This window comes from Monodelphis domestica, chromosome 7, assembly GCF_027887165.1.
Source record: "Monodelphis domestica isolate mMonDom1 chromosome 7, mMonDom1.pri, whole genome shotgun sequence".
NCBI classification, from domain to species: domain Eukaryota; kingdom Metazoa; phylum Chordata; class Mammalia; order Didelphimorphia; family Didelphidae; genus Monodelphis; species Monodelphis domestica.
Window position 1 is genome coordinate 83059645 of NC_077233.1, and position 27515 is coordinate 83087159.

Sequence of the window (27515 nt, forward strand, 5' to 3'; positions counted from 1 at the left end):
TAAATTGCCAAGACTAACAGAGGAAGAAATAAATTACCTAAACAACCCTTTATCAGAAAAATAAATTGAACAAGCCATCAAAGAACTCCCTAAGAAAAAATCCCCAGGTCCAGATGGATTCACAAATGAATTCTATCAAACATTCAAATAACAACTAATCAGGTATAAGCCAAGAAGGAGTTCTACAAATGCATTTTATGACATAAACATGATACTGATCCCAAATCCAGGCAGGTCAAAAACAGAGAAAGAAAACTATAGACCAATCTCCCTAATGAACATAGATGCAAAAATCTTAAATAGGATACTACCAAAATGACTCCAACAAGTCATCAAAAGGGTTATTCACTATGACCAGGTTGGATTCATACCAGGAATACAAGGATGGTTCAATATTAGGAAAACTATCCATATAATTGACTATATTAACAAGCAAATACAAAAATCACATGATTATCTCAATGGATGCAGAAAAAGCCTTTGACAAAATACAACACTCATTCCTATTGAAAACACTAGAAAGCAAAGGAATAGAAGAGTTTTTCCTAAAAATAATAAAGTATATATCTAAAACCATCAGCAAACATCATCTGCAATAGGGACAAAGTAGAAGCCTTCCCAATAAGATCAGGAGTGAAATAAGGATGCCCATTATCACCTCTATTATTTAACATTGTACTAGAAACACTAGCAGTAGCAATTAGAGAAGAAAAAGAAATTGAAGGTATTAAAATAGGCAATAAGGAGACCAAGCTATCACTCTTTGCAGACAATATGATGGTTTACATAAACAACCCCAGAGAATCAACCAAAAAGCTAGTCAAAATAAGTAACAACTTTAGCAAAGTTGCATGATACAAACTAAACCCAGATAAGTCATCAGCATTTCTATATATTTCCAACATATCTCAGCAGCAAGAATTACAAAGAGAAATTCTATGTAAAATAATCTCAGACAATATGAAATACTTGGGAATCTATCTGCTGAGAGAACAGAGGAACTATATGAAAACAACTACAAAACACTCTCCACACAATTAAAACTAAATCTAAGCAATTGGAAAAATATCCACTGGTCATGGGTAGGATGAGCTAACAATAAAAATGACAGTCCTGCCCAAATTAATTTCCTTTTTTAGTGCCATATCCATTGAACTACCAAAAAACTTTTTTTACGGAATTAGAAAAGACCTTAACAAAATTCATTTGGAAGAACAAAAGATCAAGAATTTCAAGAGAGATCATGAAAAAAAAAATATGAAGGATGGAGGCCTTGTAGGCCGAGATCTCAAACTATACTATAAAGCAGTGGTCATCAAAACAATTTGGTACTGGCTAAGAGACAGAAAGGAGGATCAGTGGAACAGACTTGGGATAAGTGTCCTTAGCAAGACAGTCTATGATAAACCCAAAGACCCCAGCTTTTGGGACAAAAATCCGTTATTTGATAAAAACTGCTGGGAAAATTGGAAGACAGTATGGGAGAGGTTAGGTTTGGATCAGCATCTCATGCCCTACACCAAGATAAGCTCAGAATGGGTGAATGACCTGAATATAAAGAAGGAAACTATAAGCAAATTAGGTGAACACAGAATAGTATACATGTCAGATCTTTGGAAAAGGAAAGATTTTAAAAAGAAGCAAGACAGAAAAAATCACAAAATGTAAAATCAATAATTTTGATTATATCAAATCAAAAAGTTTTATACAAACAAAACCAATACAACCAAAATTAGAAGGGAAGCAACAAATTGGGAAACAAACTTCATAACAAAAACCTCTGACAAAGGTCTAATTACGAAAATTTATAAAGAACTAAACCAATTGTACAAAAAATCAAGCCATTCTCCAATTGGTAAATGGGCAAAGGACATGAATAGGCAATTTTTAGTTATAGAAATAAAAATTATTAATAAGAACATGAAAAAAATGTTCTAAATCTCTTGTAATCAGAGAGATGCAAATCAAAACAACTCTGATATATAACCTCACACCTAGAAGATTGGTTAAAATGACAGCAAAGGAAAGCAATGAATGTTGAAGGGTGTGTGGCAAAGTTGGGACATTAATGCATTGCTGGTGGACTTGTGAATTGATCCAACCATTCTGGAGGTCAATTTGGAACTATGCCCAAAGGGTGATAAAAGACTGTGCCCTTTGTTCCATAGCACTCCTTGGTTTGTACCCCAAAGAGAGATGATAAGGAAAAAGGCTTGTACAAGAATATTAATAGCTGCGCTCTTTGTGGTGGCAAAAAATTGGAATATGAGGGGGCACCCTTGAACTGGGGAATTGCTGAACAAATTGTGGTGTATGGTGGTGATGGAATAATATTGTGCTCAAAGGAGTAATAAAGTGGAGGAAGTCCATGGGAATTGGAATGATCTCTAGGAATTGATGCAAAGTGAGAGGAACAGAACCAGGAGAACACTGTACACAGAGACCAATACACTGTGATACAATCGAATATAATGGACTTTTCCATTAGTGGCAATGCAGTGATCCTGAACAACTAGGAGGAATCTACAAGAAAAAGCATTATCCACATTCAGAGGAAAAACTGTAGGAGTAGAAACACAGAAGAAAAACAACTGCTTGAATACATGGGTCAAGGGAATATGGCTGGGGATATAGACTCTAAATGAATATCCTAATGCAGACACAATCAACATGGAAATAGGCTCTAATCAATGACACACCTAATGAAATTGAGCATCAGATGTGGAAAGGGTGGGAAGAGGGGAGGGAGGGAAATAATGTGATTCTTGTAACCAAGGAGTAATGTCCTAAATTAACTAAATAAATTAATTTAAAAAATAAAAGTTTGAACCAAATTTTCAAATTCCCTCCCTCCATCCCTCCCTCTTTCCCCTTAACCCTCCAAGAGATGGCAAGCAATCTGATAAAGATTTTACATGTGTATTGGTGTAAAATATCTTTCCAGATTAGTCATTTTGTGAAACAGAAATCAAACAAACAGAAGTGAAATATACTATGTTTGAGTCTACATTCAGACTCAAGTTCTTTCTCTGGAGGCAGATGGCATTTTACATCATTAGACCTTGAGAATTTTGTTGGATCGCTGTATTGCTAAGAATAGCTAAGTAATTCACAAATATTCATCATATAAAATTGCTGTTACAGTATACAATGTTCTCTTGGTTCTCCTCTCTTCATTTTGCATTAGTTTATATAGGTCTTTCCAACATTTTTTCCTTAAATTATCCTTCTCATCATTTCTTATAGTATAGTAGTAGTCCATGAGTTCACATTCTTTATGGAGTAGAAGTAAGAGACTGGGATGAAACAGGGACTGAAAATCTGGAATTCTAGGAAACTGATTCTTTGAAATTCTAAGATTGAAATCAAATCAACAGATACATTTAAAGTACCTAATTTATGCAAATTAGGGAAAGAAAGAAGATGAGTTGACTATCTGTTGTGTGTCATTTCAGCCACACATCGTCCCATCTCCTATTCTCTGCATGAGACCTAGAGGAAGTCTTCCAACATACTGAATATATCACCCTCTATGAAGGGCTTACAGGAGGACTTGGAAAAAATGTACAATGGTTAATATATTATAGATAGCTTACAATCTGAACCTGAGGAAGGACTATCAATGGCGTTCTCTCATAGAAGTTGCCTTATTTTATGCAACTAACTTTCTTAAAAGCATCCAAATCATCCTCCAGCACTTTCTCCTTTACTCCAGTCTCTGATAAAGAGGGACTTTTTTTAGCCTGTCTTTTTTCCCATGATCCCATCCTTTCCTAGCTTTATTATCTTTATCATCATTTTATTTGTTATCATTGTAGTCCTTCCCCTTCTACTCTGTCTGTGTCTTCCTGTCTGTCTCTCATTTTGTTATATTTACTTACTCAAGTATATATATATATAAATATATACATACACATGTATATACATATACAAGTATATATAATTGTATTTTAATTACTTGCATATATATACTCTTTCCTCCCAATAAAAGATAAAGTTCTTGCAGAGAATTTCTACTTTGGTTTTGTCTCTAACCCTATCACCTAGTAAAATGTCTGGCAAAAATAGCACTAAATAAAATACTCATTAAATAAATAAATATTGGTTACAGATTCATTAATAACTAACAATAAGATATAGATCTTTTTTATATATTTATCAAATATATACTTATCAACATATATATTTATCAAAAGGAGATCTGTCTTAGGTTTACAAATTATTTTCTTCACACAGATCCTTTACGATTGAGTTTGTAAGTCTCAGTAACACAATTTTTTGGAAAATAAGTTCCTTAGAAGGTAAATGACTCTCCTATAGAATAGTAGGTCCATGTCAGTACAGCTATTCAAACTCACATTTTCTTATTCCACATGCAAAACTTCTTCAATTAAATGATATAATGATGAATCAGGTTATTGATTTCTTTTGTGAAATTAGCTCTGAAACTTAACATATTTTCCTACATAAAAGTTCATTTAAAATAATCCTTCCAAAATTTTCTCCAAGATTTCCCCTTGTACCTAGTTCTTCCCTGAAGATGTTATACAGTGACCTTTGACCAAAAGCAATGAAGTTTTCCCCCAAGTCTGACTTCACACCTAAATGAAGAAATGGTAAATAGTCCCAATCCAGTGGATTGACCTTCAAGTTCAGGTTGAATATTCCAGGACCAACCTTTCCAGAATATTCACTTGACAAGTTTCACATCTGAGTTAAGTTCTCTGATGAAAAGGAAATGAGTAAAGCTATGAAACAAGATTTCTAGCAAGATAAAGCCACAGAGTATAGAATTACAGTGGAAGACCGACCACCCAGAAGTTACAATACAAGGAGCCATACAGTTAGCAGTTCATTCATGGAAAGATGTTTGGCACTTGGATTAGATCTTTTGTGTCTGCTGAAATCTGCTGTCAGTTCATTGCCAGCACAAAGCTGACGTATTGATCACTAGGAGCTCTTTCAAAGTTTCAGGGGAAAGGAAGTGGTGGGGTGGGGGACAGACAGGAATCTATTATTGCCAAAAGCAACGTTTTTCTTTGTGTAGTTTCGGAGCAATAGAGTACCAGTTGGAATATTCTGGAATTACTATTTTATACTGCCTGAAAAAGCAAGACATTTGCTTTAAGATTCTTTCTTATCTCCTGGAAGTCCAATTGGATGGTTATCAAATAAACATACTACTTTGCTTTGCTATTCCTATTTTTAATAACATTTTCTTTTTGTATCCATTTTTTGGTAATAATACATGAAGCGAAGGGACAGGGAATGAATATTGGACATAGAGACAGACATCTGGGTTTAAAGCTCAGTTCTGTCACTGATTACTCAAGTCATTCAGTATATGTGACCCTTAGTTTATACATGTGCAAATACAGTACTTCCTCTAACTTATTTGTATTACTTACCTTACAGGGTTGTAATTTAGAAAGCATTTTGGCAAAGTGCTAGGCATTTGCATGCTATTAAATGAAAATTATTTTTAATTCATATATTTATAGAGTTTTGTCTTGAAAGTCTGATAGCAAAAGTGTAAAGGAAATAAAATAGAAAATAATAACTTTTAAGGCTTTGTCTCCTTCACCTGCCTTATGCCTGGAAATGCATGTTCCTAATAGGAAAAAAAAAAGAAAAGAAAGACCATTTTTGGAATGCTATTATAATATCCCATTGGTTAAGTTCAGCAGAGTATCTGGCACATAGTATGCATTTGATAAATATTTATTTTTTATTGTTTCTAATCTGTGGGAAGAGAGATAAATTTGTTGTCATGAAGAGTCTTTCTCTGGGCTCTGTAGAGTATCATGAAGTTTCATTTTCTACACATGACATATTTTGTCCATTTTGAAAGAGTCTCATATTTGTTTATAGGGAGTCTGAGAATACTCAAGTTTTCAGTTATTCATCTTTCATCTTATTCCTAGTACTATTCCTTTAAGTCTATAAAAGCTTAGCACATACTATGTCATTGTATGTATAAGAGAACACTGCACAAACAGTAGAATGATGATTCACCATTATATAGTTGTATTAATATATATATATAGCTAAAACTATATCTGAGATAGATAGATAGATAGATAGATAGATAGATAGATAGATAGATAGATAGATAGATGGTAGATGGATGGATGATGGATGGATAGAGAGAGAGATGATAGATAGATAGATAGATAGATAGATAGATAGATAGATAGATAGATAGATAGATAGATAGATAGAAAGGTGCATAGGCAGAAGAATGGATGGATGGATAGACAGACAGGTAGGCAGATAGACATACAGGCATACAGGCAGACAGGCAGACAGGCAGACAGACAGATAGATAGATAGATAGATAGATAGATAGATAGATAGATAGATAGATAGATAGATAGATAGACAGATAGATAGATGGATGGATGAATAGATGGATAGATGGATAGACAGATGGATGAATCAATAGAAAGATAGATAGATATTTTAAATTAACAGAATGAGAGGAAAAGGCATTAAAATAGTCTTCTGGCCTAAATATCTTATTTTCAGATGATGAAAATGAAGGTCACACAGGTATAGTGACTTGCCCAAGGTCAACAAGACAGTGCTGGTATTCAAAACCAGATCCTTTGATTCCCCATCTAGTTCCCTATCCATCCTATCCTCTACAGACCTCTTAGTTTATCATCACTCTGCCTTATCATTAAATTCTAGTTCTATAAAGAGGCATATATTTGCATAGAAAGAATGCTTTGATACTTTCAGAAATCCATGGCATCTTCAGTATAAATGGTGTTTCAGTCATTAATCACAATCCCTTAGAGTCTCTGTCCAAAAACAAAATAAAGGAAACAAATTGTCATTCAGCATTCAACCACAAACCTATTTTCTTTTTTTTTTAATTAATTTTGTAGGCCTTTGCATGGCACCTAATCCATCTCTGAATCAATGTTTAAAGCCTTACTATCCTGATGAAACTCACCAGGGTTTTCACTCTGCTGCCTTAGATTTTTCAACATGATACAAGGGTATCATAGTAGAACTTTAGATGATAGGAGAAAGGGAAGGAGGGAAAAGAGGAAAGGGAGGAGAATAAGGGAGAGAGTGAAAGAAAGAGGGATTGGTTCATCAATTAAATAGTGAAATTAAACATCTTGTTTTTTAAATTGCATACAAGTAAAAATAATTTCAACTTTCCCAAAGAATGCTATTTCCATTTCAATTTTTACAAATTTCCAAGGATTTGATAATTACAAAGGACAGTGATGACTGTATTTCCCCAAAAGAGTAGGAGGCATTCTCCCAAGTCTCCTTCTGCCTACTTTTTAACTCACCCAGATTCCTACTTGTGATCACTCAGAGGGGAATCTAGAGCAGGAAATGAGGGTGAAAAAGGATATAAGAATGAGGTTCCCACCACATTCCTTGGCTCTGCTGTTGTCTCTTAGAGGATTCTAGGTGACTCTTAGGGAGACCTTCCTCTTACTGTATCTTTTTCTCAGTTTGTGCCAACCACCTACTTTCAGATGTTCTGTTCTCCAGGTTGAAATGTCTTTTTTTGTTCTCCAGTATATTTGGACTCTGGCATCTGCTCCTAGGGCTTCACTCCTAGGAGCTGGCAGAAATCTGTTATGTGGCAAACCTTGTTTGGGAAACCTGACAGGTGAGTGTCTGAAGCCAGAATTTTCAAGATATATCTGAAAATAGGCAGAATGGTGGAAGTGAATCAGTGATTTTTGAGTCAGAAGATTTGGAATTTAGGGAAGCCACTTAACAGCTCTCATATTCATTTTCTTTATCTTTAAAATATTATGGTTTGAGTAGAGTCTATGGCTTTTTAGACTTTATATGAACTTTTATATAAAGGATCAGAAGTGAGAAATTTCTGAATAAATATAAAAATTTCATAACCAAATATTGGCATATTTGATATATCTCATATTTTCCAGATTAAAAAATTCTATTCTTAAAATTTCTTCCTCCCTTTAAGTATACTTAAAAATAAAGTCACTTTCCTTTCCACCATTACCTTCCTCTTCCTTATAGCAACAATTGGTTTCTACTTGTAAAACCAAGATTCTTTACATTGCAATATATTAATGTTGGTTCCAGTATGGTACGGCAGAAAAAAAAGAAAGCAATGGACTTGATGTCTGGCAAGAGCTAGGTTTGAATCTTGATGGTGTAAACCTTAAAATTTCTTAGACTTATGAATGTTGGAAATTTCCCCATTGGGAAATTTCATACTTGAAAAATTTCCTACTGATAGTAAGAACTCCATTGGAATGTGAAAACCCTTGGCATGGGAGGGTCCTTCTCCTCCCTACCTAAGACTACTTTAGGACAGAAACCTTTTGCTAAACAATGGAAAGGGCTTTGACCTATGCTTAAGCATAGAACAGGAAGTTCTTTGAGTCATGATTGATTTTAGAATTAATACAATAGAGATACTTGGAATGACAGAACCAGGTCTTGGAAAATACAATCTCCACCCTACTCAGAGTAAAAGGATTTAGGAAGGGCTGCAGCAAAGGATCAAGATTTAATTATTTGAGAATATGACCTTCAACAGACATGTGCAAAGCCACAGACCTCTGTGTGGTCCTGGGTTAAACTAGAGCCACCATTGGCACAGGGAAGACATGGACAGTGATTGGTAGATGTGAGAACTGAGGGGAGAGAAATTAGATGGTTTCCTTAAAGATAGCGGAGTCTGAGGACTGGAGGGGGTTCGAGAGGTTTTGCTCTGAGAGGTTGTGCTCTGAGAAGTCTTGCTCTGAAGGAGGCTGGAGGTGGAGGCCCCTGAGGCTGTTTCTCCATTTTGGTCACGTGAGTGATAGGGACTGATCTCTTTTCTTTGCCTCAGCTATCTAAGGGCTTGGGCCTTTTGGCCCAGCCTAAACAGAGGGGGTATTTAAGCCCTATTCCCTTCTCTCTCCCCTTCCTCTCTCTCTCTCTCTGTCTCTCTCTGTCTCTCTATCTCTAATACCTTTCTTCCTCCTGTTTGTAATTAAAAACTCCATAAAAGGTTGACTGCTGACTTGAGTTTTCATTTAGGAATTACATAGCTGAATTCCTTGGTGACCTTAAATTAATATATATCAGTCTTTTAAAGTGATTTCCTTGTCACATTGGCAAATCACTTAATATCTGTAGGCCTCAATTTCCTACTCTGTAAAATGATAATGCTGGTTCCTGTAGTATTTACCTTATAAGGTTGTTGTGAAAATTAAATGCAATAAAGCCCAATGATTGTTTTTTCAAAGCCATGTGAACTACTTATAAGTCTCACATGTTATTAAATAAGTAGTTCCTAAAGTCAGTGTAAATTTAAGTTTTGAAAACTTAAAATATCATTGATTTCTGGCATAATTTGCATTTTCAAATAATTAAATTATTTAAGGCTATATAATCAATTGATGATCATGAGGGAAAAAAAGGATTATTCAAGGACTTGTCCTAGCAGGGAATTGAAAACAGCAAATTTTATTGACTTTTATGTATTATCCAATACTCATGCCTTCAGACTAAAAGGCCATTTTGAGCCAGATATGCAATCCAGTGAGTGGTGTATGTCTGGTTTATCACTGGGGGACAAAGAATGCATATTGAAAGGAGAGATGGCTTCTTTCTTGCACTGTCGAAATACCATGTGCTGGTGTGTGCTACTTAGAGTTAAGAGGTAAAAATACAGTAACTTGAGCCTGTATATTAAAGCTCCCATAAATTTCTGTTCGAATGACCTATGGCACGCTTTTAAACTTGGATAATTAGGAGACTCTGTGTCCCAAATTTCTTTCATGTGTTTTAATAGGCACCCAAATCCTCAAAGACCATGATAGCATGTTCTTGGCAGGACACTAAAAGACCATACAGGGGGAAAATGCTTGAGATAAAGCTTGCTTGATAACTGGAGAACTAAACTAACCATGTTAAATAGAAAAAATGTTTCTAATGTATGCTTCATAGGTCAGATTTTATCATATTCTTCAAACAATATGCAAGCTTTACTATGAAAGCATTTTCTTCTTGGCTGATGCTTGTCTAAGGAAATTGTCTGAGCTTATATAAAGATGAAAATAATGCCTTCAATGGTCATATAAATTATTTACTACTGCATAGTTTCAAAGCACTTTGGTCTTGAAATTAATTTAAATCTTAATTCTTTTGAGAAAGCAGCATCTTTGTCAGTATCCGCTTCTCTTGACCATTTCTCACAAAATCTACTTAGAGAATATTTTTATTTCATACATCCATTCACTGAACAAACATAAAAAAGTACTGTGCCCTGCACTGTCAATGTGAGAAGCATAGGAATTCAATTCAAAACCGATTTACTGAATGCTTAATCTTTATGCCATGATGGAATGCCAATCAATGTGCTAGATACTAAGAGTCAAAGAAAAAGCAAATAAAAAATGTAGTCCTTAACCTCAAGGAGTTTATTTTCTTTTGAGAAATGATACATATGACTAAACCTATTATTTCACTGGAACTCCCATGAAGAAGAAGGTACAAAGAAGCTCTGACTTAAATAATTATTTAGAGTATTAAAGGGATGGGTGATATGCCCAGAGTCCCACAACTACTGGAAGTCGAAGAGTGTTTGAACATGGAGTTTTCTAATTGAGGCTGACTCTCCACTAGCTCAAAAATTATTTCTTCCATTAAAAAATATAAAATATGTCAAGAGTTAATTTAAGGGATTTTTTGTAGGAGAGGAAAAGAAGCACTGATAAGGAAAGAGAGTTAGAAAGGTTTTGAACATTGGCCTTGTATAAAAAGAAGCACTTGGATTGAGCCTTGAAAGAAGCTAGAAACTCTATGAGGTGGAGGTGATGTTGGCTTCCAGGTATGAGCAGTGTATCAGCCTGGGGAATAATGTGGACATAAGAGATGGAATGTTGATTATAAGGAATGACAAATATGTCCCTTTCATTAAAATACTAGGCATATATGTAGTTAACCTGAAACCATATGTTGGAGGCAATTTGTGAAAAGTTTTAAATTCCAAAGAAATTTTTATTTCATCCCAGAAGGAACAGGGATCCACTGAAGTTTTGTGAGCACTACAGTGCTCACATAGGCAAATAGTTATTACTGCACTTCAGGAATATCAATCTGGAAACTCCCTCTATTGGAAATAAACTACCATAAATTACATTTAATTTAGTAATTCATTTTGGGATTTAGAAATTAAATCCCTGGAGACCACCAAATTTGATATATTCTGTCCAACCAAGTAAAATTTAAACAATAGTAAAATCATTCACATTTGATCATTATATATTATTGTTACTGTGTACCATGTTCTCTTGGTTTTGCATGCTTTACTTTGCATCATTTCATATAAGTTTTTCCAGTTATTTTTTGTGATCATCTTGTTTGTCATTTCTTATGGAAAAAGAGTCTGGCATTACTTCTTGAAATATGTACTTTAAATAACTATCTAAAATGTGAATTATTTATCTATAAACTCAGATGACACCATTCAAGGTGAATTTTGTCAATTTATCTCTTTAGGACAGACATCAAATCTGAAAGGACTGGGAGGATAAATAAATACAGTTCCACTAGTTTTCTCCACCAAGACATAGTGAAGAAAAGGATCCTAAAATCAGAAATACTGCCTCCTTAAAAATATTAATGACCTAAGAACAAACCAGGCATTGACTCATATTTGATTGAGCTTAGTCTATTAGAAATGGCAGTGGTTTCAGCTTTGTGGTTTTAAAATACAATTTTTACCAATCTGGGTTTCATTCATTTTTATGTAACATGGAAAATTCTTAATAATTTTAATCCAAATGTCACAATGAAATAGGAAATTCCATATGAGATGTTAGTTTATTCTTTGTGAACAAGAATCTAAATGCATGTAATTCATTCAAAGTTTACAAAATACAGCTGATGAACATTCTCTTATGATTGCTTGATGACAAAGAATTAGAGCATCAAGCATTCAGAGTTGGAAAATTGGTACTAATAGCATTGATATTTATGTATTGTTAATGTTTCTTTTGCTATTTCTAATCCTCTTAACAGCATCTATAATTAAGATTTTAAAAGTCTGTTATTTTTCAAGTAACTTCTACACAATTGGGATTTTCTGTACTTTTCATATTTATAAGTTCTTTTTTCGAATGGGCAGTATGGTACAATGGACAGAAACTAAAGTTGTAATCTTGCCTCTGAGACACATTTGCTTTATGACTGTTGGCAAGCCACTTAACGTATCAATGTCCTAATAACTAATTATTATAATTTAAGAATTTCTGTTCTGTATTGATGGTAGGGGCTCAAATATTATTTTAATTTAGCTGTCTTTATTTTTTTTAATTTTTTAATTTTTATTTGGTCATTTCCAAACACAATTCATTGGAAACAAAGATCATTTTCTTTTCTTCCCTCCCCCCTCCCACCACCTCTCCCATAGCCCACATGCAATTCCATTGGATATCACATGTGTTCTTTATTCAAACCCATTTCCATGTTGTTGGTATTTGCATTAGAGTGTTCATTTAGAGTCTCTCGTCAGTCATATCCCCTCCACCCCTGTATTCAAGCAGTTCCTTTTCATCGGTGTTTTTACTCCCACAGTTTGGCCTCTGCTTCTGGATAGTGTTTTTTAGATCCCTGCAGATTGTTCAGAGACATTGCATTGTCCCTAGTGGAGGAGTCCATTACCTTCGATTGTACCACAATGTATCAGTCTCTGTGTACAATGTTTTCCTGGTTCTGCTCCTTTCGCTCTGCATCACTTCCTGGAGGTTGTTCCAGTCTCTATGGAATTCCTCCACTTTATTATTCCTTTTAGCACAATAGTGTTCCATCACCAATACATACCACAATTTGTTCAGCCATTCCCCAATTGAAGGGCATCCCCTCATTTTCCAATTTTTTGCCACCACAAAGAGTGCAGCTATGAATATTCTTCTACAAGTCTTTTCCCTTATTATCTCTTTGGGGTACAAGCCCAGCAGTGCTATAGCTGGATAAAAGGGCAGAGAGTCTTTTATCGCCCTTTGGGCATAGTTCCAAATTGCCCTCCAGAATGGTTGGATCAATTCACAACTCCACCAGCAATGAATTAGTGTCCCAACTTTGCCACATCTCCTCCAGCATTCATTACTTTCCATAGCTCTTATGTGAGCCAATCTTCTAGGTGTGAGGTTATATATCAGAGTTGTTTTGATTTGCATCTCTCTGATTATAAGAGATTTAGAACACTTCTTCATGTGCTTATTAATAGTTTTGATTTCTTTGGCTGAGAACTGCCTGTTCATGTCCCTTGCACATTTATCAATTGTAGAATGGCTTGATTTTTTGTACAATTGATTTAGCTCTTTGTAAATTTGAGTAATTAAACCTTTGTCAGAGGTTTTTATGAAGATTGTTTCCCAATTTGTTGCTACCCTTCTGATTTTAGTTACATTGGTTTTGTTTGTACAAAAACTTTTTAATTTGATGTAGTCGAAATTATTTATTTTACATTTTGTGACTCTTTCTAAGTCTTGCTTGGTTTTAAAGTCTTTCCCTTCCCAAAGGTCTGACATGTATACTATTCTGTGCTCATCTAATTTACTTATAGTTTCCTTCTTTATGTTCAAGTCATTCACCCATTCTGAATTTATCTTGGTGTAGGGTGTGAGGTGTTGATCCAAACCTAATCTCTCCCACACTGTCTTCCAATTTTCCCAGCAGTTTTTATCAAATAATGGATTTTTGTCCCAAAAGCTGGGGTCTTTGGGTTTATCATAGACTGTCTTGCTGAGGTCACTTACCACAATTCTATTCCACTGATCCTCCTTTCTATCTCTTAGCCAGTACCAAATTGTTTTGATAACCACCACTTTATAGTATAGTTTGAGATCTGGGACTGCAAGTCCTCCTTCCTTTGTATTTTTTTTTTCATGATTTCCCTGGATATCCTTGATCTTTTGTTCTTCCAAATGAACTTAGTCATGGTTTTTTCTAATTCAGTAAAGAAGTTTTTTGGTAGTTCAATGGGTATGGCACTAAATAAGTAAATTAATTTGGGTAGGATTGTCATTTTTATTATGTTAGCTCGTCCTACCCATGAGCAATCAATGTTTTTCCAATTATTTAGATCTACTTTTAGCTGTGTGGAAAGTGTTTTGTAGTTGTGTTCATATAGTTCCTGTGTTTGTCTCCGCAGATAGATTCCTAAGTATTTTATTTTGTCTAGGGTGATTTTAAATGGAATTTCTCTCTCTATTTCTTGCTGCTGAGATGTGTTGGAAATATATAGAAATGCTGATGACTTATGAGGGTTTATTTTGTATCCTGCAACTTTGCTAAAGTTGTTGATTATTTCGAGTAACTTTTTGGTTGATTATCTAGGATTCCTTAAGTAAACCATCATATTGTCTGCAAAGAGTGATAGCTTGGTCTCCTCATTGCCAATTTTAATACCTTCAATTTCTTTTTCTTCTCTAATTGCTACTACTAGTGTTTCTAGTACAATGTTAAATAATAGAGGTGATAATGGGCATCCTTGATTTACTCCTGATCTTATTGGAAAGGCTTCTGGTTTATCCCCACTGCAGATGACGTTTGCTGATGGTTTTAGATATATACTGTTTATTATTTTTAGGAAAGGCCCTTCTATTCCTATACTTTCTAGTGTTTTCAATAGGAATGGGTGTTGTATTTTATCAAAGTCTTTTTCTGCATCTATTGAGATAATCATGTGATTTTTGTCAGTTTGATTGTTAATATAGTCAATTATGTGGATGGTTTTCCTAATATTGAACAGCCTTGCATTCCTGGTATGAATCCAGCCTGGTCATAGTGGATGACCCTTGTGATGACTTGCTGGAGTCTTTTTGCTAGTATCCTATTTAAGATTTTTGCGTATATATTTATTAGGCAGATTGGACTATAGTTTTCTTTCTGTTTTTGACCTGCCTGGCTTTGGGATCAGTACCATGTTTGTGTTGTAGAATGAATTTTGTAGAACTCCTTCTTGGCCTATTCTGTCAAATAGTTTGTTTAATATTGGGATTAGTTGTTCTTTGAATGTTTGATAGAATTCATTTGTGAATCCATCTGGACCTGGGGATTTTTTCTTAGGGAGTTCTTTAATGGCTTGTTCAATTTCTTTTTCTGAAATACGGTTGTTAAGGTAATTTATTTCTTCCTCTTTTAGTCTAGGCAATTTATATTTTTGTAAGTATTCTTCCATATCACCTAGATTGCCATATTTGTTGCCATATAATTGGGCATAGTAGTTTTTAATGATTGCCTTAACTTCCTCTTCATTAAAGGTGAGGTCTCCTTTTTCATCTTGGATACTGTCAATTTGGTTTATTTCTTTCCTTTTTTTTAATTAGACTGACTAGTACTTTGTCTATTTTGTTTGTTTTTTCAACGTACCAGCACTAGTCTTATTTATTAAATCAATAATTCTTTGACTTTCAATTTTATTAATTTCTCCTTTGAGTTTTAGGATATCTAATTTAGTCTTCACCTGAGGATTTTTAATTTGTTCACTTTATAATTTTTTAATTTGCATGCCCAATTCATTGATCTCTGCCCTTCTTAATTTGTTAATATATGAACTCAAGGATATAAATTTCCCCGTGAGTACTGCTTTGGCTGCATCCCATAGGTTTTGAAAGGATGTCTCATCATTGTCATTTTCTTCAATGAAGTTATTAATTGTTTCTATGATTTGTTCTTTAATTAACTGGTTTTGGAGAATCATATTGTTTAATTTCCAATTAATTTTCAATTTACCTCTCCATGTTCCCTTACTAATTAGTATTTTCATTGCATTGTGATCTGAGAAAGTTGCATTTATTATTTTTGCTCTTTTGCACTTGTTTGCAATGTTTTTATGCCCTAATACATGGTAAATTCTTGTGAATGTACCATGTGCTGCAGAAAAGAAGGTATTTTCCTTTTTGTCCCTATTTATTTTTCTCCACATGTCTACTAACTCTAATTTTTCTAAGATTTTATTCAATTCTCTTACTTCTTTCTTATTTATTTTTTGGTTTGATTTATCTAGTTTGGATAGAGGAAGGTTCAGATCTCCCACTAGTATAGTTTTTCTATCTATTTCATCCTTAAGTTCCTCTAGTTTCTCCTTTAGAAATTTGGATGCTATGCCATTTGGTGCATACATGTTGAGTACAGAGATTTCCTCACTGTCTATACTGCCTTTTATCAGGATGTAATTACCTTCCCTATCTCTTTTAACTAGATTTATTTTTACTTTGGCTTTGTCGGATATCATGATTGCGACTCCTGCCTTCTTTTTGTCAGTTGATGCCCAATAGATTTGGCTTCACCCTCTTACTTTCACCCTATGTGTGTTTACCTTTCTCATATGTGTTTCTTGTAGACAGCATATGGTAGGGTTTTGGACTCTAATCCACTCTGCTATTCGCTTGCGTTTTATGGGTGAGTTCATTCCATTCACATTCAGAGTTATGATTACTAGCTGTGTATTTCCCATCATTTTGATTTCTGCTCCTTTTCCTGCCTTTTCTTCTTTCACTCTTTCCTTCTATACCAATGTTTGCTTTTGAACAGTCCCCCTTGTTCCCACCCTTATTTTACTTCCCTTTCTGCCCCCCTTCCTATTTATTCCCCCCTTATTTTCCCTATAGTTTTTCTGAAATTAACCCCCCACTCCCTCCCTCTCTTGTACTCCTTCCCTCCCCATTGGATCATTTGTTACCCTTCTACTCCCCTATAGGGTGCAAATCTATTCTCTGCCCCCAATGGATTGGATTGCTTTTCCCTCTTTGAGTCACTTTCAAATCACGTAAAAGTTGAGTATTTCCTGTCTCTGACCTCTTTACCCTTTCAGTGTATTGATGTTCTCCCCCCTCCCACCATGTGCTTCTTTATGACATATAAATTTACCCCCATTTGTTTCTTTTCCCATTTCTTTTAATATTAACCTATGTTTAAGCTCTAGTTATATATATATATATATATGCATACTTATGCATATATATTTTTGCATGCATATATCTATATACCTATTTATGTCTTGTCCTTTCATCCTATACAGTTTGTTGCTGTTCCCTCTAAGTATACTTCTTTTTGCTGCCCAGGTAATAACAACAGTTTATAAGAGTTACCAATGACCTCTTTTCTTATAGGGATACATATCATTTTAACTTATTGAGTCTCTTAAAATTTTTTTTTGTTTTTCTTTTTCCCCCTTTTTTTTAATTACCTTTTGATGATTCTCTTTGAGTTCTGTGCTTGGACATCAAATGTCTTGTTCAGGTCTGGTCTTTTCTTTACGAATTCTTGGAATTCTTCTATTTTGTTGAATGACCATACATTCCCCTGTAAGAATATAGTCAGTTTTGCTGGGTAGTTGATTCTCGGTTGTAGACCTAGTTCCCTTGCTTTCCAGAATATCGTATTCCATGCCTTTCTTTTTTTCAGTGTGGATGCAGCCAGATCCTGAGTTATCCTCACTGTGGTTCCTTGGTATCTGAATGACTTCTTCTTGGCAGCTTGTAATATCTTTTCTTTGGTCTGATAGTTCTTGAATTTGGTTATAACATTCCTGGGCGTTGTCAGTTGGGGATTAAGGACAGGAGGTGATCTGTGGATTCTATCAATCTCCATTTTTCCCTCTTGTTCAAGGATTTCAGGGCAGTTTTCTTTAATTATTTCCTGTAATATAATGTCCAGGCTTTTTCTTTTGTCATGGTCTTCTGGAAGGCCAATAATTCTTAAATTGTCCTTCCTTGAACGATTTTCTAAATCCTCTGTTTTGTGAATGAGATGCTTCATATTTTCCTCAATTTTTTCATTCTTTTGGTTTTGTTTTATGGAGTTCTGCTGCCTTGTGAGGTTGCTCGATTCTAATTGTTGTATTCTGGTTCTTAAAGACTGGATTTCATCCTTAGTTTTTTGGTCGTCCTTTTCCTTTTGGTCAGATTTTCTTTGGAGGTCATCTTTCATCTGCTTTGCCTCATCTTTGATCTCCCTTGCCTCATTTTCCAGCTGGTTGATTTTGGCTTTCAAGACACTATTTTCTGTTTCTAGATGACTTATCTTAGTTTTTAAGTTCTTTTCCCAATTGTCTTCAGCCTCTCTTAATTGTGTTTGAATTGCATTTTGAGTTCTTCCAAAGCCTGTATCCAATTTGCTGGGATTTCTGATTTTTCCTTTGCTGATCCCTCCCCCTCTGTTTCATTAGCTCTTTGCTCATTACCTGTGCAGAAGCTGTCTATTGTAATTTCTTTCTTCTTTTTCTGTTGTTTGCTTGAGTTTACCCCTTCTTTGCTCCCCGTATTTGGCTGTGCTCTTGCTCCTCTCATTTTGTTTTTGTTTTGGGGCTGTCAGTCTCCCCTCTTGGAGCTTTGTCAGATCTCTTGATACAGTCTCTAGGGGAGGAATGCTAGCTTCCCTGTCCTCTGGAGGCTTTTGATTGGACTGAGTTCAAGTGGGTTGGGCTGTATGTGGTATGAAGCTCTGAGGCTCTGAAGATTCCTGGAAGGCTGGGCCCTGCTCTCTCCAGTTCTCTCCAGCTGCTTCTCCACTGTCTGCAAGTGCCTTTGCCCACCTCCCTAACACCTGAGGAGTTCAGATTGAATTAGGTTCAACTGGATTGATCTGGTTGTGCCCTGAGGCAAAGGTGAGGCTAGAGTAGGATGGAGAGACCCAGCCATGGCCCAGTCTCTCCCTGGCTTCCTCCCCGCTGTCCAAGCTGGATGCTCTGAGCCCGGCGCCCTGCTGCTCACAAGGTAGACCCTCCAAACCAGCACCTTTGCCCACTCAGAAGTTCCCGCTGCTGCCACGGGCTCAGCGCTCTGGGTTGTGGGGGAGGGGTCCTGGGACCTACCCTCTGCCTTCCCCTTAGCCCTGAGTATTCTCAGATTCTGGTTTTGGGGGGGCGTACCTTTTGATTTGAGTCCAGAAGGAGGGTTCCCCACTTCTGTCCTGTTGTTCAGCTTGGATTTCGGTGCCCTTGGAGCATTCAGTCTGTATCGGTAAGGAAGGGTCTTCCACGAGGTCTGAACTTTTGCTGCTTGCTAAGCCACCATCTTGACTCCGCCGGGGCTCAAATATTAATAGCTGTTTTTCTTGAATTTTTATCTACCTCCCCAAAACAAACAAGCAAAGAAACCTTTCTTTTCCAATTAAAGGGCCTAATATAGAATTGTTTTGGATTCATCTCTTTCCACTTCACAGATATAAAATGAAAAATGAGATCTCTCAGTAAGTAAGGGATAAACTTTCTGCATGTGTTTTTATCTGACTAAGTTTTTCAATCTCTCAGATCAAAATTAGAATTTTTTGTTTTTTCTTTTAAAACTCACTACTTTTGTTTTAGAATGAATAGGAAATGTCATTTGCCTTTCTTGAGCTAAACTCAGAAAAGAATGATGACAACTATAGGACCAGTTCTATTTCCATACTACCAGAAGTATAACTAGTTTTTATATGAAGGCAGATACTTTCCTCCTCCATCCCATGTATCTTATGCTATAGACTCTCTCCAAACACTCAAAATCTAAATGAGAAAGTGGGGACACAAATCTCCAACTGTATTTTTAAATTCATTTTATATGAACAAAGAAAATTCTTACAAAAATGTTGTAAGCATAATCAGATTTAGTCAGGACAAAACAAATATTTCTCCTTGTTATCTATATCATCCCTTCAGTAACATATAATATAGAAAGATCAAGAAGGTTGTGTTATATAACCAATCCCCCCAAACATTTAATTTTAGAGAAAAAAAAATAAGGTAAGGTGTAAAGGGTCTACAATACTATTTGTGGTAAAGTCAAACAAATCTTATTTTAACTACTTCCTTTACTTTGAGCAGTATCTTTCATACAATATATGCTGAATAAATACTTGTTAAATTGAAATAGATTCTATTTACTTTCCCAAAAAAAGGACAAATAAATTGAGCCAAGATGGTAGAATAGAGGAAGGTACTCAACTGAGATTTTTTTTCCAAATTCCCCTTCAAGTAGCATTTTAAAATGTCTCAAAATCAATTCTAAGCCTGCAGAAGCAACAAAAAATATGGGGTAAAACAACTTTCAAATCCAAGTCAACTTAAAAGGCTAGTAGAAAAGGTCTATCTTACTAGGGTAAGAGTGGAACAGAGTTATGAATGGTCTGTGTCCAGTAAGTCAGCAGCAGGCTTTGGGCAGGTAAATGAATAGAAGCAAATTCTCATGTAAAAGGATAATTTAGGGTTGTGACATAATCTATATTTAATTTTTGGTTGCCAGGGGATAACCCAAATAAAATACCCAAGTCAGTTTGGAAATCTATGGTGGTTTAATCAATATAGAGAGAAGAAATCAAGAAGAGAGAGGGAAAGGGCATAGGATTTCTCCTGCCTAGCCTGTGCCAGGAGGAGATCAAAGTCCTCTGCCACAAGGTTTCTGAAGAAGATTAGAGGCTTCTAAGTGGATAGTGTTTGGAAGGTAAAGGAGGAAAAATCAGCCTAAACTCCAAGAGAACTCAGAGAAGATGCCTCACCTGAACTAGGTTACTAGGCTTCCTGCAGTATGGTATCAAGGATAACTCACCACTAAACTAGACAATAGCTGCCATCACGCCAAGATGCCAAGATGCTCAGCAAGCTGCCACCAGCCACCTCTCTGCTGCCAAAGAGGCCAGAAAGAGGAAGTGATGTGAAATATATAGACAGTTTTACATCACTTTCCTGCATCTCGCTTGTACCAATGGTAGCTTAAGCTGATTTAGGAAAGCCCAGGGGTCTTTCAGCTGTTTCTGAATTGTCATTTGCTAGCACATATCTGTCATAGGCCATCCTCTTAGATACTTAATCCTTAAGTATAGGTGTAGACATTCCTGATTTTGTTAGACTATGTAGGATAGAGTAATCTAAAGTTCACACAGGCCACAGATAGTAAAAGGGTTATACAATTGATTGGAAGGACATTATAGATGACCATTTGATGGCACTTGAAGGAAGACTCTATTACAAAATTATCAATCACAGTCCCATGGCAAGGAGGACTGGCAGGAGAAGGAACCTTGGTCCCAATATCAGAGTAGAAAAGAGTGATAATGGCCATTAACTGATGAGAACATGTGTGAAGGGAGAAGTGATCACATATCTCCTTATATTATTCTATTTTGGAAGAATCAAAACCTTACAGAGCCCCAAATCTAGCTTTGAAAATAGCAGAGTGAAAAACCTGAAGCTTTAGCACTGTACCCTCCTCACTAGGACAAGAATCCAACTTAAAAAAAGTCAAGAAATACACTGGAAAAAGAGTCAACCCAATAATAAGAAAAGAACCTGACTATAACAAGTTAACATGGAGGCAAGGAAGATAAAAAAAAATTAAACTAAGTAGACAACAAAACAAAACAGGCACCTTCAAAGTCTCAAAGCAAAATTTGAATTGGTTTCAGGTCCTACAACATCTAAAAAGTGTTTTAGAAATAAAATAAGAGAGGTAGATGAGGAAAATGGGAAAAGAAATGAGAATTATGTATGTAAATCACACAAGAAAGTCAACAGGTTTGTAAAGGAGGCACAAAAATTCCTGAAGACAATAACACTTATAAATAGAATTGGTTTAATGGTAAAAGAGACACAAAAACCCAGTGAAAAGAACTTCTTAAAAAACAGAATAGTCCAAATGAAAAAAGAGGTATGAAAGCTCACTAAAGAAATTAATAACTATAAAAGCAGGAATTGAGCAAGTATAACTAATAATAACTCTGTGAGAGAAGAAGAAATAATAAAACAAAATCAAAAGTACAAGAAAAATCTAAATTTTATTTGAAAAACAACTGACCTGGAAAATAGATTGAGAGATAACAATTATTAATGTACCTCAAAGCCATAATCAAACAAAAAGTCTAGACATCATATTGTTTTTTAAAAACCCTTACCTTCCATCTTGGAGTCAATACTGTGTATTGGCTCCAAGGCAGAAGAGTGGTAAGGGCTAGGCAATGGGGGTCAAGTGACTTGCCCAGGGTCACACAGCTGGGAAGTGTCTGAGGCCAGGCTGGAACCTAGGACCTCCTGTCTCTAGGCTTGGCTCTCAATCCACTGAGCTACCAAGCTGCCCCCTAGATACCATATTTTAAGAAAATATCAAGGAAAATTTCTCTCCTATAATAGTACCAAAAAATAAAATAGAAATTAAAAGAATTCTCTAATAACCTCTTGAAAGATATCCTAAAATGAAAACTTCCAGGAATATTATAGCATAACATAGAATATTATAGTCAAATTCTAGCCCTCCAGATCAAGGATTAATTTTGAAAACAGCCAGAAAGAATTCAAATATCATGGAGTCATAGTGAGAAAAACATAAGATGATTAAAGGATCAGAGGGCTTTGAATATGACATTCCAGAAGAAAAAGATTCTAGGATGATCAATAATAATCTACCAAGAAAAATAGAACATAATCAGGGAAAATTGGATATTCAATGAAATAGAGGATGAAAATACCAGAGCTGAATAGAAAATTTGAATTTCAAATACAGGACTGAAGAGAATCACATGGAAGAAAAATTACAAGGGACTCAATAAAGTTAAATATTCCAGTACTAGAACATGATACGTATAATGCCAAGGAATTTCATCATTTTAGGGTAATTAAAAGGAATAGATATAGACAAATGATATGGGTGTGAGCTGACTCTGATGGGAAGATATCTAAAAAAATAAAATTATGGGATGAGGAAAAAAGATGACCTAGGAGAAGGGGGAAGGGAGAAGTAAAATAGGCTAAATTATTTCACATAACAGAGGCACAAAAGGGCTTTTATAGTGGAAAAGGAAATAAGTAAGGGGGTAGTAGACAATACTTGAACCTTATTCCCATTTGAATTGGCTCAAAGAGGAAACAACATACGTACTCATTTAGGTGTAGCAACTATCTTATTCTATAGGGAAGTAAATGGGGAGGAGAATGAAAAATGGAGAAAGGCTAATAGAAGGAGGGGTAGTTTGGGGGAGTCAATGGTCAGAAGCAAAAAACTTTTTGGAAGGGACAGGATGAAGGGAAAGAGAAGGATAAACAGAGAGAAAGAAATGAATGGAAATACTCAGTGATTATAATTGAAAAAAATTACAGCAAGTTTTTCTGATAAAGGTTTCATTTTTCAAAAATATAAAGAACTGAATCCAATTTATAAACATACAAGTCTTCAATTATTAAATGGTGAAAAGATATGAACAGGAAGTTTTCAGAAGAAAAAATTAAAGCTATCTATAGAGAAATGAAAAAACATTAAATTCTGAGGTGCCATTTCACACCTATCCAATTGACTAACATGACAGAAAAGGAAAATGACAAATGCTGGAAGGCATGATGGGAAAATGGGACACTAAAGTTTGGTTGGTAGAGTGATGAACTGATTGAACCATTCTGGAAAGCAATAAAACTGTGCATACCCTTTGGCCCAGCAATAGCATTACTCCAAGTCTGCATCCCAAAAGTAGAAAAATATACACACAAAAATATTTTTAGCAGCTCTATTGGTAGTGACAAAAAATTGGAGAAAGCTTAAGTTTCCATATCCATTAAGTAAAGTACAGTTCTGTGAGGAGACACTCCTGAACTGGTAAATAGGTTAGCCATCAGCTAATTGTTTGTTTTAGCCCAACAACCCTGAAGTCCATAGACAGAGATTATTTCCATCATCAAAAGTACTTTGAAACTGAGTCTGGAATGCTCTAAAATTCTTGCTTGCTTTCATGTGGCTATAGAAAAACTGAGTTATATTTAAAAATCTGTTGCTAGTATTTTGGTAAGTTATATCATAATTCAAATTGCCTCTTTTCAAAGCAGGTGAAGATGATATTGACCATGTTGACATACTCTCTATTGTAAAAAGAGATATCAATAATTAAAATTAATTTCAGGATAATTTCCAAATACCTTTTTAAAAAATATTTAAAAATAGCCAACTCCATTTGGAAAAAAAAAACTATATTTAGACATAGTAATAAAGAGGGTAAATAATATCTATATATGCATAATTATGCATATACTATACTAATTCATGTGGTTTAGATGTGACATGGTGAACCCTAAATCTGGAATTGGAGAATTGAATCTGACACTGATACTAATTACTTACTACCTGAACCCCCTTGGATGTTTATTTTATCCTCTTTGGTCCTCAGTTTCCCTATCTACAAAATTAAGGGGTTGGGTTAGATGCTTTCTAATACTTCCTCTTAATCTAAATTGATAATCTCATAATTCACTCTCATGAACAAAGCCATAAGAGATGAATTGTGAACAGTATTGCTAAGGAATATCCAATGTTCACTTTTAGATGAAAGTGAGGGATATTTTATAAAGGCAGATGTCCTTGATCTAGTTAATAGATCTGATAAGTCCCATACAAGTTAAGTTGTGAAGAAATGATTTGTGTCATTGGTTCAGCCTATCTTGGCACTTAGTCTTAGATATGATGATAAAAACTGGGGGCAAAGTGGGGGGGGGGAGGTGAGAGAGGCAATAGGTTTCTAAACATCTGCTGGGAATCAAGTCATGATGTGATCACTATTTGAAGGTACTAGCAACAAACTCATTGCCTGGAGCCATAAGCAAGAACTGTTTTGCAGAGCTCACTGAGGCCAAAGTAGAGCCCACAAGTTCTGACAAGGGACCTGTAACAGATTAGAAAACATCTCTGCCTCATCAGTACCTTCTAATCTTTCATTCAAATTCCTTTGCTCCCTAAATCTTATAATCATTAAAGATGCCTGAAGGTAATTTCCAGAACCCATATCTCTCCATGCAGGGCTAACTATATTGGACTCTTTGTGGCTCATTGTCCTCATTTCAAACATCTTTAGGGAATGTGATTGTAACATATACTCTTAGCAAATACTCATAAAATATTAAACTTTGAAGGACCCTGAGAAGCTACCTAGTTCCACTCTACAGTTTTACAAATGAGAAAATGGAAGCCAGAAAATGAAGATGCATTGCCCAAGTCCACAGAGGTAGATATTCGCTGATAGAGACTAGAACTCAGGTTCACAGACTCCTTTTAAATTTTCTTTCCTTTAGAGCATATTGTCTTGAATATGAAAGATAAATGAAAATACACATTAAAATGCATGAGAGAGGTAGAGCCAAGATGGCAGAGTAGAGGCACAAATTCTCCTGAATTCTTCCAATGTTCCCCTCCAAGCAGTAGGCCCTCAAATCAAATTATTGAGATGGTAGAGCCAGCAAAAGTTGGGGGTGAGATTTTCCTACCCACGATAGCCAAAGAGATCAACAAAAACAATTCTATCACACTGGGATGGTGTTCAGGCTTAGAGTGAAGCACAGGCTATACCACCAGTAGCTGGCCATTGTGGTCACAATTCCAGGGAAGAGAAGAGTTCTTATGAATACTTCTAAGAGAGTATGGGCTATGGACTAAGTTCTAAGATAGAAAGAACTAGAGGTTGGAGATATGGCAAAGCAGGGAATATGGTTACAGTTCCAGAGGCAATAGAAGCTCTAGCACTTCTGGCTACAGTGAAACAAGGTCCCATCCTGGTTAATGACCAGAAAACAGTCCAGGGTAATAATTAACATACTTCTTCTTACATCATATTGTTTTGAAAGTCCTGAAAACTTACAGTCTCCAGGAACCAGCTCTGAAAATAGCAGCAAGAAAGCCCTGAAATTTGGGAAATGATCCCCTTCACCATGGAAGCAGATCTCAACTTTAACGTAAAGTTATGTCAAGAAATTGGCTGGGAAAATGAGTAAACAACAACAAAAAAGAACCTAATCATAAAAAGTTACTTTGGTTATGGGGAAGATTAAAAAACAATCTCAGAAAAAGACAATGATGTCAAAACAATTACAAAAAAGTGAACTAAACACATCTATTAAGAACTCCTACAAAAACTCAAAAACACATTTAAAATCACTTAGAAGAGGTTGAGGAAAAATTGGGGAAGTAAATGAGTGACATAAGAAAATTATAAAAAGGTAATCAATAGCTTTAAAAAGCACAAAAATCCATTGAAGAGAACTGCTAAAAAGTAGAACTGTTCAAATGGAAAAGGGGGTAAAAAAGTGCTTATGGAAGAAGATAATTCCTTAAAATAAGAATTGCACAAGAAGAAGCTAATAATTCTATGACATAATAAGAAAGAAATGAAATAAAGTCAAAAAAAGAAAAACATTTGAAAAATCTTACTAGAAAAACAAGTAAAATAAAATAGATAAAAGAGAAATAATTTAAGAATAATAGTACTACCTGAAAGTGATCATCACAAAAAAGAACATACCTATCATATTTCTAGAAATTATAAAGAAAAAACTACTCTGATATCCTAGAAACAGATAGTTAAAAAGAATTTGAAAATTTCTATTGATCACCTCCTGAAAGAGATCCCAAAATCAGATCTTCCAATAATCTTATAGTCAAAATCTAGAGCTCTCAAATCAAGAAGAAAATAATTCAAATATCTAGATGATGTAAATTTTTAACTAAAATTAGATTAGAGCACCATCCCACAAAGATCATTCATTATGACAACATAGGATTTATGCCAGTAATGCAAGGCTAGTTCAACATTAGGAAAACTAACATTAGTTACCATATTAATAACAAAAACAATAAAAATTATCACAATGGATGCAGAAAAATCTTTTGATAAAATAGAAAACCCATTCTTATTTTTTAAACCCTTGCCTTCTATTTTAGAGTCAATACTAAGTATCCATTCCAAAGCAGACAGTGGTAAGAGGCAGGCAATTGGAGTTAAGTGACTTGCCCAGGGTCACAGAGATAGTAAGTATCTAAGGCCAGAATTGAGACCATGTCCTCCAGACTCCAGGTCTGACACTTTCTACATTGTGTAACCTAATTTCTCCAAAACTCATTTATATTAAAAACATTGTAAAGTATAGGAATAAGTAGAGATTTTCTTTAGATGATAAGTAGTATCTATATAAAACTATTAGCAAGCATTATGTTAAAAGAGGATAATCTAGAAGCCTTCCTATTAGGATCAAATGTGAAGAGAGACATCCAGAGAAAGAACTGTGGGAACAGAAATACAGAAGAAAAATATTTCCTTAATCACATGGTTTAATGGGGATATGATTGGGAATGTAGACTAAAAAAATCACTCTACTACAAATAATATGGAAATAGGTCTTGATCAATATGAAACCCAGTTGAATTGCTCATTGGCTATGAGGTGGGGGGAGGGAAAAGGGGATAAGGAGTATGAATCATGTAACCATGGAAAATATTCTAAATAAAATAAATAAATATTTTAAACATGAAGGAAGCTTGTCCATTATCACCACTCCTTTTTACTATTGTACTAGAAATGCTAGCTATAGCAACTAGAGAAGAAAAAGAAATTGAAAGAATTGGAATAGGCAATGATAAAACCAAAACTATCACTCTTAGCAGGTGATATGATGAGAGAATCCTTGAGAATCAACTAAAAAACTAGTTGAACTAAGGAACAACTTTAGCAAAGTTACAGGATATAAAATAAATTCCCACAAGTCATCACCATTTCTAAATATTACCAAC